The sequence below is a fragment of the Patagioenas fasciata genome, chromosome 6 (assembly GCF_037038585.1).
Source record: "Patagioenas fasciata isolate bPatFas1 chromosome 6, bPatFas1.hap1, whole genome shotgun sequence".
Lineage (NCBI taxonomy): Eukaryota > Metazoa > Chordata > Aves > Columbiformes > Columbidae > Patagioenas > Patagioenas fasciata.
This window is the reverse complement of record NC_092525.1, coordinates 6437721-6448945: the sequence shown is the minus strand read 5'-3', so window position 1 is coordinate 6448945 and position 11225 is coordinate 6437721. Positions and strand designations below refer to the sequence as shown.

General features: G+C 51.3%; 1 long non-coding RNA gene across 2 annotated transcripts; it reads left to right on the top strand.

Annotated features, from left to right (window-relative positions):
• Window positions 1-6396: 6396 nt before the first annotated feature.
• On the top strand, window positions 6397-10958 carry LOC139828192 (uncharacterized). Of its 2 annotated transcripts, XR_011739558.1 has the most exons (5): window positions 6397-7046; window positions 7516-7627; window positions 8643-9068; window positions 9616-9720; window positions 9806-10958. It is a non-coding gene; the product is annotated as an uncharacterized lncRNA (long non-coding RNA). The 2 variants fall into 2 exon arrangements; XR_011739557.1 differs by having other exon boundaries at window positions 9616-10958.
• Window positions 10959-11225: the final 267 nt, after the last annotated feature.

The window sequence follows — 11225 nt, the reverse complement described above, 5'->3', positions numbered from 1 at the left end:
GGCTGGCACTCATAGCCAATACCGTCCAACCGTTTGCAGTACCGTTTCAATGGGACAAGTCATTAAGTGATTCTTTAAGAGTTGGAATGGGTTTTTCTAGCTCACACACCAATGAAAACAGTTTGGATAATAAAAGAAATGTATGCAAACCCAATAATTAAAGGCAGAGAATGTTTATGTGCTATGTATGGGACAGACTTTGAATGTATATTTATTCCTACAACAAAGGAGAATTTGCAATGGTAATTAACTGAAGATGTGAATTTCCAGATTGCATTGGCAACATATGCAGGGAACATATCAGTTTATTACCCCCAACATAAACTGTGGGCTGAAATTGGTAATTTACCGTTGTAGGGCAAATGCTGCTGTCAGCAACGACCAGTAAGTGACAAGACTGTATTTACTGATGCCTTTGGTCGCTCACGTAAAGTTGTAATTACGTGGCTAAACTCAGATACCCAGTGTTCCAAACACAAGGTAGAAAAAGGAGACCAGGGGTCAAACAAGTTCTTGAGCTGACAGCTGTTAGGATCACTTTTGAGTGTTCTGTAATGAGCCTTTGAATGTTGTAACTGACTCATATTATGCAGCTGGCATACTTAACCGCCTGGAAGCTTCTTTTCTGAAGGAAGAGGATAATCCTCTTTTGATGGCTGAATTGAGAATGCTATGGTTCCTAATAAATCATAGACGTCATGGTTTTTATGCAGCGCACATCCGCTCTCGCGCTGCCCTTCCAGGACCTCTTGCGGAAGGCAATAGGAGGGCCGATGCACGAGCTGTGCTGCTTACTGTGCCTAAAGCCTTGGAGCAAGCTAAATTATCACATAAACTCTTTCACCAGAATGCAAAGTCGTTAAAACGACAATTTCAAATTACAACGGATCAGGCCAGGAGCGTTCTTATGTCCTGCCCTGATTGCCAACAGTCGGCACCCGTGCCATCCAAAGAGGGTGTTAATCCAGGAGGGATTACTGACAAGTACGGCCAGCTGATGTAACGCGTTGTTCTGAAGTGGGTAAATACGTACGTGTTTCTGTAGACGCTCATTCCAGATTTCTCGTTGCGGCTGCACGCACTGGTGAAAGAGCACGGGACGTCTGTAAACAGTGGTTGGCGTGTTTTGCTGTTTCAGGAGTTCCAGGATATGTAAAACCAGAGGAAAGCGGAACGCACGCTGGATTAGAGGAGCGATCCCCCGAGTGCCCAGCGCGCCGTAATAAAAGTGCCTGCTTTTTAACACTTTCAAAACCATGTTAAAGAGTCTGTTTGCCGACTTTTCGGTATCGTTTTCTGGCGACGAGGATGGGATAATCTGCCTGACCTCCCGTGGACCCCAGGATCTCTGGGACCTTGTGCCGGCACCGGGGAATTCCCGGAAGGGATCACGGATCCTCGGGCCAGCTCGGGACGTGGGTAAAACCCCATCAATGAGATAAGGCACTTTCATTGTCTGGTTTGTTTGCAGGCTGCCTGCGCGAGACGTGGGCGACACCAGCGCGTTGGGTCTGCGCGTTTTGGTAAATTGGGTAAATTAAAAAGAAATAAAAAACTAAAGAGGAAAATGAGAAAACAATAAATAAAAGAGAAAAACAAGGGAACAGTAATTTGATAAAGGTACCTTTAGTGATTTTGCTGTTTGTGCCTTAGCAATTGTACAATTGTTTGTGTCTTTAGTGATCTGTTGTTACTTGTGTCTCGGGTGATTTTATAGTCCAATACTTACGGTTAACCAATTGTCTGTTATTGTGATTGTGAAATAGGTAGTGGACAAGGGACAGGAGCGATTCGGAAGAAATCCCGCCCGGGCTGTATTTTGTGACAGTGGAAAAGGATCGTTTGACTCCCTGGGGAACAGCAACCAGGGAATATTGTAATTAATGGTGGCCACTGTAAATAATATTAATATGCTGCACAGGTCTGGGTGGGTATACCCGAGATGTGTAGTATAGTAATGCACTACATGTAATATATAATGAGATATGTTTTAAATCATATATTGTCTATTATATAATGCATATTACACAATACAAAATGTTACATACGCATTGTATTTGAAAAAGAATAATCAGGGAAAGAAATTGAAACCAGTAAAAGGTTTGTTGACGAACAGATATTGGTGTAGAATACACAGAGAACATTAGATCAGGATTGTCCCTTGGTGAATGCAGGGTGGCATCCTGATGTCCTTATATCGGGGGACAGGCTGAATTGGTATGGACAGTGCATTTTATACGGGATTGGACACGCTGTGCCTAAAGCTGTAAATACGCCAAAGCCTTCTGAGATAAAACAGGATCGTCTGTGCCTCATTTGCTACACCCCTTTACCTGTTTCCCAAATTGATTTAGACTGTATTTACCATTGTAAAAATAAAGCTTTCCCCCTTTAATTTTTGTCATGTATTGTAATTCATAGAGATATTGGAGCCTGTCCTACCTAAACTGTAGAAAAGACAGCAGCCATGTGTATTTTTAAGTAAAGATTAAATCAAGTCTGCTAGCTCATTATCTTTAAGCATTCTACTGTGATCACCTCCCTCCCAAGGTTTTGTGTCTATTGTATCAGGGCCTGACACCCACGGCCACAGTGGATGAATCACCATGGGCACAGCACCAGGACCCGCTTGTTGGTGTCCAGGGTATCCACTCCAGCAGACACTGTTAGTAAAAGAGCACATCATGAAACTGGAAAACCATCAAATTGTGTCATTATACACATTCACTGCTCTTTTTTCTGCTTTATACCCCTGGTAGCTTTTTAAAATGGCACAGTTTGAAAAGGATTTCTGTTTTGGCCCTGCACACGGAGGCTGATTTTCCTTTTCTAGGGCCTTCCACCCGGTTCACCGCACCCGTGTGATCACTGCGCTGCACGTGGGCAAAATCAGCTGTGCCCTGTGTTTCTCCCGTAAAATAGTAAGAATGCTAATACAATCGTGCCAGGAACTACCTTCACTGTGAATATTTGAATGTATTGTTAATGGGTACTTGCATTGTGGATTAGATGCAACAAAAATCCATACTTTCTTTTATCCTTTGCTGTACAGGAGGTGGTTGAACTTTTCTATAGCAGATTCAATCACCTGTTGTAAAGCGAGATGGTTGTCTCCTGTGAGGAAGCAGGGTAGATTTACCCATGCTCTATAAGCACCATGGATGAGCTATATAGAGTAACAGCTTAAAAACAAACCAACCGACAACAAGAAGCTAACGATCAAAACAACAAAAGGAAAAAAACCCCAAACAAACCAACCCAAAAGCGCAGAGGCTCCTGAACGCCCCCTCTCAGTGCTGTGATGTCCGTTTCCAGGGAGCCCGTGGGGTGTCCCCACAACCGCAGACACAGGTGACCCGGCTGGGTGGTGCCGGCAGAGAACAGTTGGTGTGACCCAGCCCGCTGCGCTGCCCTGGGAAAGCCGGGGACAAAGGGCCGGGCCGGGGCATGGGGAGGTTGGTTCCAGCTCACGGATCAGCTCACAGCGACTGCGGAAACAGCCCCGAGCCGGGACGGGCCCGGCCGTGTGCTCCTGTCCCCCCGTCGCGGGGTCCTGGCTCTGGACATCGTTGCACAGGATCGTTTGAGAACCGTTCCTGAAGGATGCGCAGCGCCCAGAGCAGCAGCGCCTGCCCGGCTGCTGCTCAGCCGAGGGTAAGGGCTGGAACTGACCCTGTAGCAGCAGCAGAGCTGCCACAGCTGCGGGCGAGCCGAGTTACTGCTGCAGACAAGACACGGGGCACAGGGAGAGGCAATGTATTTTATTAGGACAGAAGGCATCTTTAGGAAAAAAACACATTTTAGCAATGTCGGGCTATTATCTTTTATCAGTGTGTCTGCCATGTGTGCGGCTCTGGGAAAGCGCGTTCGGGGAGCTCAGGCTGCCCACGGGTCAAGAAAAAGCGCCCGCGCTGCGGGGCCCGGGGGCGCTGCGTGACCGCGCTCGGTGCTGCCGTCTGGTGGCCACCGCCCGGAACTGCAGCTGGGGAGCGGCGCCCGGTGCCCGTGCCGCGGGTAAGAGGGGGGCGCTGCCGCTGCGACCGAGGTCGTGCCCGTCAGAAAGGGGGGGGCAGCGGTCGGACGAGCCGCCGGGAAAAAAAGAGGCGCCCGGCTCTCCCGGGGCGGCCCCGCTGCGAGAGGAACGGGCGAGGCGGCAGCAGGAGGCGGCGGCGTCTCCTCGGTCCCGGGCACAGGGGAGAGAAACCTGCCGGCCGGAGCTCCTTAGGGCTCTCTCTGTTCACAATGAATTTAAGGGTAGGTGACCACCCGCCCCGCTTGTCAGCGTAAAGCAAAGGAGCGCGGTTTGTTGTTTCCTTTCAAACGCGGCTGCTGGAAGCCGCGCGGGCAAAGGGCGTGTGGGTCCCGGCAGGGCGGAGAGCAGACGGGTGAGGGTGCAGAGCGGGCCAATCAGATGGCGCGGGAAGGCTGGGGGGGGGGCGGATCGCTGATAGGCTACCAAGGCACGTCAATTGCCATTCTGTCCACCAATCAGATTGCCGGAGGGGCGGGTGTCGGACGCTCCGTACTGCGCATGCGCAAACTGCGAGTACTGATGGGCCAAGAGAATGATGATTGACTTGTCTTCGGCAGCCAATCGTGTTGCGGAAAGGGGCGGGTGCTGCTCTCTCCCTACTGCGCCTGCCCTCACTGCGAGCTCTGATAGGCGGAGAAAATGGTGATTGACGTGCCTAGGCAGGCTATCATTTTGCCGGAGGGGCGGGCGTTGCTGGCTCCTGGGCACCGGACGGAGCATCCAATAGGAGGACAGTGTGGGGGGGTGGAAAGCAGCCAATCAGCGCGGGTCCTGGCGAGCGGGTCCGTGGTGTCTCGGGGTGGGTACCGGGAATTAACGGGAACGGGGGTCGGGGCGGTTGCGGAGCGGTTGCTGCAACCGGCGCCCGGGGACCTGGAGGTAGGCGGCTCAGGGCAGCCCTTCGTGAGGTCCCCGGAGGCGGCAGAAAGGCAGAGGGGAAGGAGGCGACAGCCGGGGGCCTCCCGCCGCGGAGGTCTCCGGGGCGCGGCGGGTGTCGGTGCCCGCGGAGCCCGGCGGGACGGTGGGAGAGTGCGAGGGGAACGGAGCGGCGAAAGAGGCGGCAGGTGAGTGCGGCCGCGGCGAGGGTGACCGTGCCGTTGGAACGGGAGGAGCGGGAGGGGCCGGCGCGGTGAGGAGGCGTTCGGTTCGGTTTCCCCCCTGCCCTTACGGCCGAGTTGGCGAAGCCGGTGGGAGGTGTGTGACCCCGAGGGCAGGTGCGCCGAAGGCTTGCGGTCTGGAGCCGTGTGTCCCTCCGGGACAGCAGTCCCTCCGGGAGCGGCGCAGCCCCCGTTAGTCGGGGGGAGACGTTTCAAACAAGAGCTAAGGCGCGGTGGCAGGCTCGGTGGCGTGGCGGGTCGGGCGCCGCTTCGGCGGGAGCTCGGGGCGAGGCCCGGCGGGTTCTGTGTCCTGTACGTGCGGCTTTCGTTCCGCGGCTCTCTGTGTGCTTTTTTGTTTTGTCGCGTTTGTTTTCTGGGGTTTATTTTGCGGAGTTCCCGCGAAACGCGGCACGACCGCTCGCCCGGGGCTGCCGCGGCGGTCTCAGTGCTGCCGCCCTGTGGCGAAACTCGGGTACTGCAGCGCACGGCCGGGGGAAGAGGCGCCGTTTGACCCGAAGCGGTCAGGAGTGCCAGAAACCAACGCCAGAACCGGCAGGAGCTGCGGCTTCGCAGTTCTGTCAGCATTGATCTTAGGACTCTGATTTTGATGCTAGTCGTTTTTACTTACATTACGCTACAGTGTTCTGTTTGGTACCGCTAGTGGGTAACAAATAATTGTGCTGTACCACAACCCGAGATGATAATATTTCGTAGATTTATACTGCCAAAGAGTTTGCAAGTATATTGAAAAGGGGGGAATTCAAGAGAAGCTACCAAGTTAATGTATACTGCGATGAAGTTATAGAAGATGTACCCTTCATTAACCGGTTCACGTGGGGTAAATGCTTTCTGACCGCCTGCACGATGAGGGGATGTTTTTCACCTTTTAGATCCTTCTGCATGACAAGAGGGAGACAGAAGATTGAATAACACATTGTTTAGAAGCTGAGAGCTTAGTTTATTTTTAACTAATAGATGTGTTGTCAGTGAGAAACTAAACACTTATAACTAACTTCATCAATTATTTCTTAGGCTAGATATATTGTATGTTTAAAATTTAAAACAATTGTAATTAATGTGTAGCAGCTGTGTGACTATAAGCAATGCAAGAGCATCCAGTCGTGGGAGCACTTACAGAGGACGACCCCCAGAGCTCCCCAGTGCAGATGAAAGAAACATTGCCTGCTTAACGGTGTAATTGACTCTGCTGTCAAGCTTATTTCTCCGTTTCAGTACGAGCCCGTCCTGTGGCCTCACAGGGCTGTGTCCTGTGGCGGTGCTGTGGGGAAGGGGCGAGATGCTTTCCTGCACCGGTGGATGTGTTTGCTTTTATGCTGAGCGTGTCCTAAACGGTGTCAGTTTGTCTTAATGCTGTCTGGCGTTGCTGCAGTTGCTCTGATTTTTTGAGGATGCCTTGTGTGTTGAGGTGGCCCGTTTCCCTCGAATCCTCCGTTAGCTCAGCTGCTCTCCTGTCCCTTCTTCTGACTAATTCCTCTGCTTTCTCCTGCTCTATATTTTTCAGAGGCTGAACTCTAATTTGGAATTTCTGTGTTTCTGAGGGGGAGCTGTGAACGCCCGATGCTCAGCAGACCCGCCAGCCCAGGCGGGGAATGGAACCTGGGGAGCAGCGCCCGGGTGGGAGACGCGGCGCCGTCCTCCGTCCCCAGCGTGCAGCAGAGGAGCAGGAGGCGACAGCCGGCCGGGGGCAGACGCCGGGTGCGTCCCCAGCTCGCCAGAGCTCCCCCCGAGCCTCCTCCCGCGGCCCCGCTCGCCCCGTGCAGCCGCCCCCAGCTCCGGCAGCTCCTGCGAGCCCGTCCCGTGTTCCTGGGCCGCTCCCTAGCCCCGTCGTGAAGGCGGCAAGCCGGCCCTCGGCACCTCTCCGGTGGCCCCTGCGGAAGGAGCAGGCTGGGGCAGGGGTGAGCTACGGTGCTAACGGCCGCTGCTTCTTCTCTCCCTCTCCCAGAGGCCGCGCTGAGGATGTGGCCGTTCGCTCCCATCCTGGGGGATGCCGTTGGCTGCGCCCGCCTCGGGCTGGCGAGGCTCGTCTGGCAGCGTGGCGGGAGAAGGGACAGGGGAGCACGTCCCGTGCGTGGACGGGGGCTGCTGCTGCTGGAGCCAGAGAGGTTGGGGAGAGGTAAAGAGGAAGAAATGCGGGGCCGTCGGCCCAACGTCCGCTTCCTGCGGCGGGCGAGAGAGCGAGCCCCTCTCTCCGGGTGGCGAAGGCTCCCTCTGCGCGGCGTGCGGCGGGCCGGGGGCCAACGTGCGCGGCAGGGTCCGTGCGCGTATCCTGGAGCGGGACGGCTGCCTGGCGAGCGAGCCAGCGAGGCTCCATGTCCCCGAAGCCTCGTCTCGTAGGAGCCCTGACACCCCACCGTGTTCTCCTAGGCTGAGGACGGCCGAGCGCCCCAAGTTACCGGAGAGGAAGGGAGGAGAGAAGGAGACGGGAGCGTCTGAGCTGTTAGAAGCCTCCTGGCAGCCACCGAAAGCGAGAGCCGCTGTGAGTCCCTGGCCCTCGGGGCCTCGTCCCCCACTTGCACGTCCTAGTGCCTCCCTGCCCCTCCTTGGTGGTGGTTTTGGTTTATTATTATTATTTTAAAATTTTGCTTCCCTATACCTCTCCTTTTCTCTCTATTTTTGTGTCCTGCTCCATCTTCTATAGCTGTTTTTCCCTTTTCCATATCTTTGTCTTGATCTGCATCAGTCTCTTTTTCCCCACAGTTTCTCTGGCCTGTTCCCTGCTGTTCTTTTCTTCTCAGTACCTGTACGTGCAGGTCTTATCTCCCACCTTCCTATCTCTCTTCTTCCTGCCTTGCCCTTCTCTCTCTATTCGTTTGTCTCGCTCACTGTTGCTGGCGTTTTTTGTTCAGCATCTCGGCGTTCCATTCCTCCTTCCTGTTCATCTCTTATTCTTTCTGACCTTTAATGCTGCTCCCTGTCCCATTGTTTCTCGCTGTATCCCTGTGTCCTGCTCCCTACCCACAGTCATATTCTTCCCTGTCCTGTTGGCCATCCCAGGTTTCTTCCTCCATCTCCATCCTCGCCCCATCTCTTGGTCCTGCTCCCTACCCACCCCGGTTCCTGTTTCTCTGCCCTTCTCCTTGTCTTACTCCTGGTTTCTCTGTCCTCTTCCCTCTTTGTTTTTGTTTCTCTGTCGCTCTGCCCTGCTCCCTGTCACTGCGTTTCCTCCTTCCTGTCTCTGTCCCGCAGCCCGGCGCCCACTTCTCCTTTGTCTGTCTCTCCTACTGCCCATTCAAGGATTTTTCCCACCGTCTCTGTCTCCTGCTCCTTGTCTCTCATTTTGGCTTCTTCTTCCCTTTGCCCTGCTCCCTGGCCCTTTTGCCCCTCTCTCTGTGTCACCTTGTCTTGCTCCCTGTCGCTATCTTTCTCTGGCAAGCTTACCCTCCTTTTCAAAGGAATCACAAAATCACTTTGTTGGAAAAGATAACTGCAATTTAAAATATCTTTACCCTTTGAAGAAACAGCCTGGAAAAGATAATTTTTTTTTTTTTCAGTGGGGCGGTTCACGAGGACGGATGGGCTGCTGGGCTCTTCAATGACAGCATCCAGGGCGAGGAAGGAAATCTTGGCTATACTTGGGTGATATCTGTGTCTGTGTTCTGTGTGTATCTGGGAAAATGTGTTCTAGGGAACTCAGACTGCCAATGAGTCAAAAATGGCCTGGTTATCCAAAAAACGCAAACGCTCCAGTGGCCGTATCAACAGCTGTACTGAAGATGGTGCAAAATACTTTTTTCTCCACTCAACTGTAGCCTTCACAAGAAAAAAGGAAGTGTCAGGTTCCTCTCCAGCTTTGTTCTGAAGGGCTTTTCCTCTTTCAGCTGGATGTCTGCTGCCACCGTTTCACCGCGGTTGCCCCGTCTTCTGCTACAGAAGTACCAGACAGACAGAAGGAATCCAGAGCGGTCTGCCCGTACAAGGTACGGCTAGGACGCGTGTCTGCACTTTTCCTGAGGTACTTGTAGAGTGGACTTTAAAGTTAACATTAAGAATGCACCGACTCTCCTTCTATATTTTTAATACGAAATATTTTACCAGGAGTACTAAAAATAAGGTCTGTTCTGGAGCACGGTACACCTGTGCAGAGCTCACCTCCCTCTGGTTATTTTCTCTTCCTGAAAGCGTAATCTTCTGTTTCTGTGGGCTTACTATTGAATGATACTATGGAAATGATTTTGTACTAAAAGAGGAAAGGAGGTGTTTGTAAGAGTTCAGATGTCCAGAAGAAACAACCTGATTCAATGACAAATGCTTTGTTCTTTTTCACTCAATAGGTTTTTAAAATATCTTAGAATAGTACTCAAAAAGCTGACAGAGATACAGGCACCTGGGCAAATCGGTTTTGTTCTGCGTGTTTGCCAGGTGATCCCAAGAAGCACTTTCAGCCTCGTAACTGGTGGCGGTGAGTCCATGTGTGGTTTGGATGAGTTATTGTTTCAATAGTGACTTTTTTCTCTTAACCTACAGTGTGTAGTTCTGACTTCAGTTGGTAAGAAATCTTCCAAAACGGCAGCATTCCTCATTCCAAGAAGCTGCATTTTATGAACCTGCCCTCCGAGTGGATCTTCCCAGGTGATGTAGTGGGCAGTGGCCGCATCAACAACAGGACTGTTCATTTTCTTTGAAACAACCAACCAAAGTCCATTTCCTTCCGCAGAGCCCAGCACGGCAGGCCTGGCAAAGGTTGGTGGCACCGCTGGGCTTTGGGTTCCCGGTTGCGACAGTCGAGCTGTCACGGTCACAGAAACGTGTTCCCCTGTGTGCTGCAGTGCAGCCAAAAGTGTTCGTGAGTCTGACGCTCCTTTTTCGTAGCCTTATGCTGCACTGCAGGAATGGGGATATTTATTTATTTTTTAAAGTAAACCCATGTCTTCTATCTCACTGATTTTCCTATCAATGAAACTTAAATTTACATGTTGACTTCCATAGTTAAGAGTAATTGTTGAGTAGGTGCAGCATATAATTTATTAGGTGTACTTAAGCAGATGGGTATTTGTTCTAAAAATTGAAAAAGAGAGGCAACTGGATGCTACGAGTGTTTCCCCAATATCTGACAGCGTGCTCTGACGTACTTTGTTTCTGTCTGGCTCTCAGTGGCGCTTTTCCCTGGCAGGTCGGGGTGTCCCTCGTGCTTGAGCCGTGCAGCTGGCCACGTGTCACTGCTCATCGTGCCACACGCCAAGTGTGAATCGATAGCTCTGTCTAAATATACATAAATGTAATAATATGATTGTAACAATATGCCAACATCTGCAAGTCTAGAAAGATATTTGTGTCCAAAGAGAAGGCTAAACAGGTGCGTAAGTATAAATGGATATTCTAGATAATAAGTGGTGATATATATAAGCATAAACAGATATTCTGTATAAGTTTAAGCAGATATATACATGTAAATGCATACGCAAGTGTGTAGATGTCTAAGTAGATATATATTACAGTGGAAATAGATGATATATATGAATCAAATATATTCCCTAAATACATACGTATGTGTAAAAAGAGACATAGGAGTCAATGTCAGTGATGTACAAGGTTTTTAAAATGCAAAGAAATTCTGTTTATAGAAAGGATTAAAAAACTCATCCTTACCCGGAAATGTCTCTGGCGGGTGCACTTGAGGGAAAGGCCTGAGCTGCCCCCAGGGAGCAGAACGGCACCCGCACCTGCTCAGCGGTGGGAGCAGGGGCTGGGGGGCTCTGTGTGCGAGCCAGACGCTTCGTTCCATAACTGCGGCAGCCGGGGAGCTGCTGCGAGCTCTCTGCTGAGTGACTGACTGTGTGGTGATGGTTTTTACTACTCACAGGGCACTGGGCGAGCCCAATTTAGTTTTCTTGTAATCTAACTTAAGTAAAAGCGTACTGAATAGAATTAATCACCCGACTTACAAGGCTGTGTGTCGTCTTTGTGTTTGTGGTTTGTTTTTTTTTTTTTGTTTGAGTACGCTCTCTGCTTCATGTTGCTGGGAAAACCGTGTGCTGTAAAGTTCTGCTCATATTTACCAAAAGCAGCTGCAGGTTACACTGGACATCTGTGAGATCAGGTGTGGTTTGTACTTCGCAGGGAAAGAAACAGAAAAC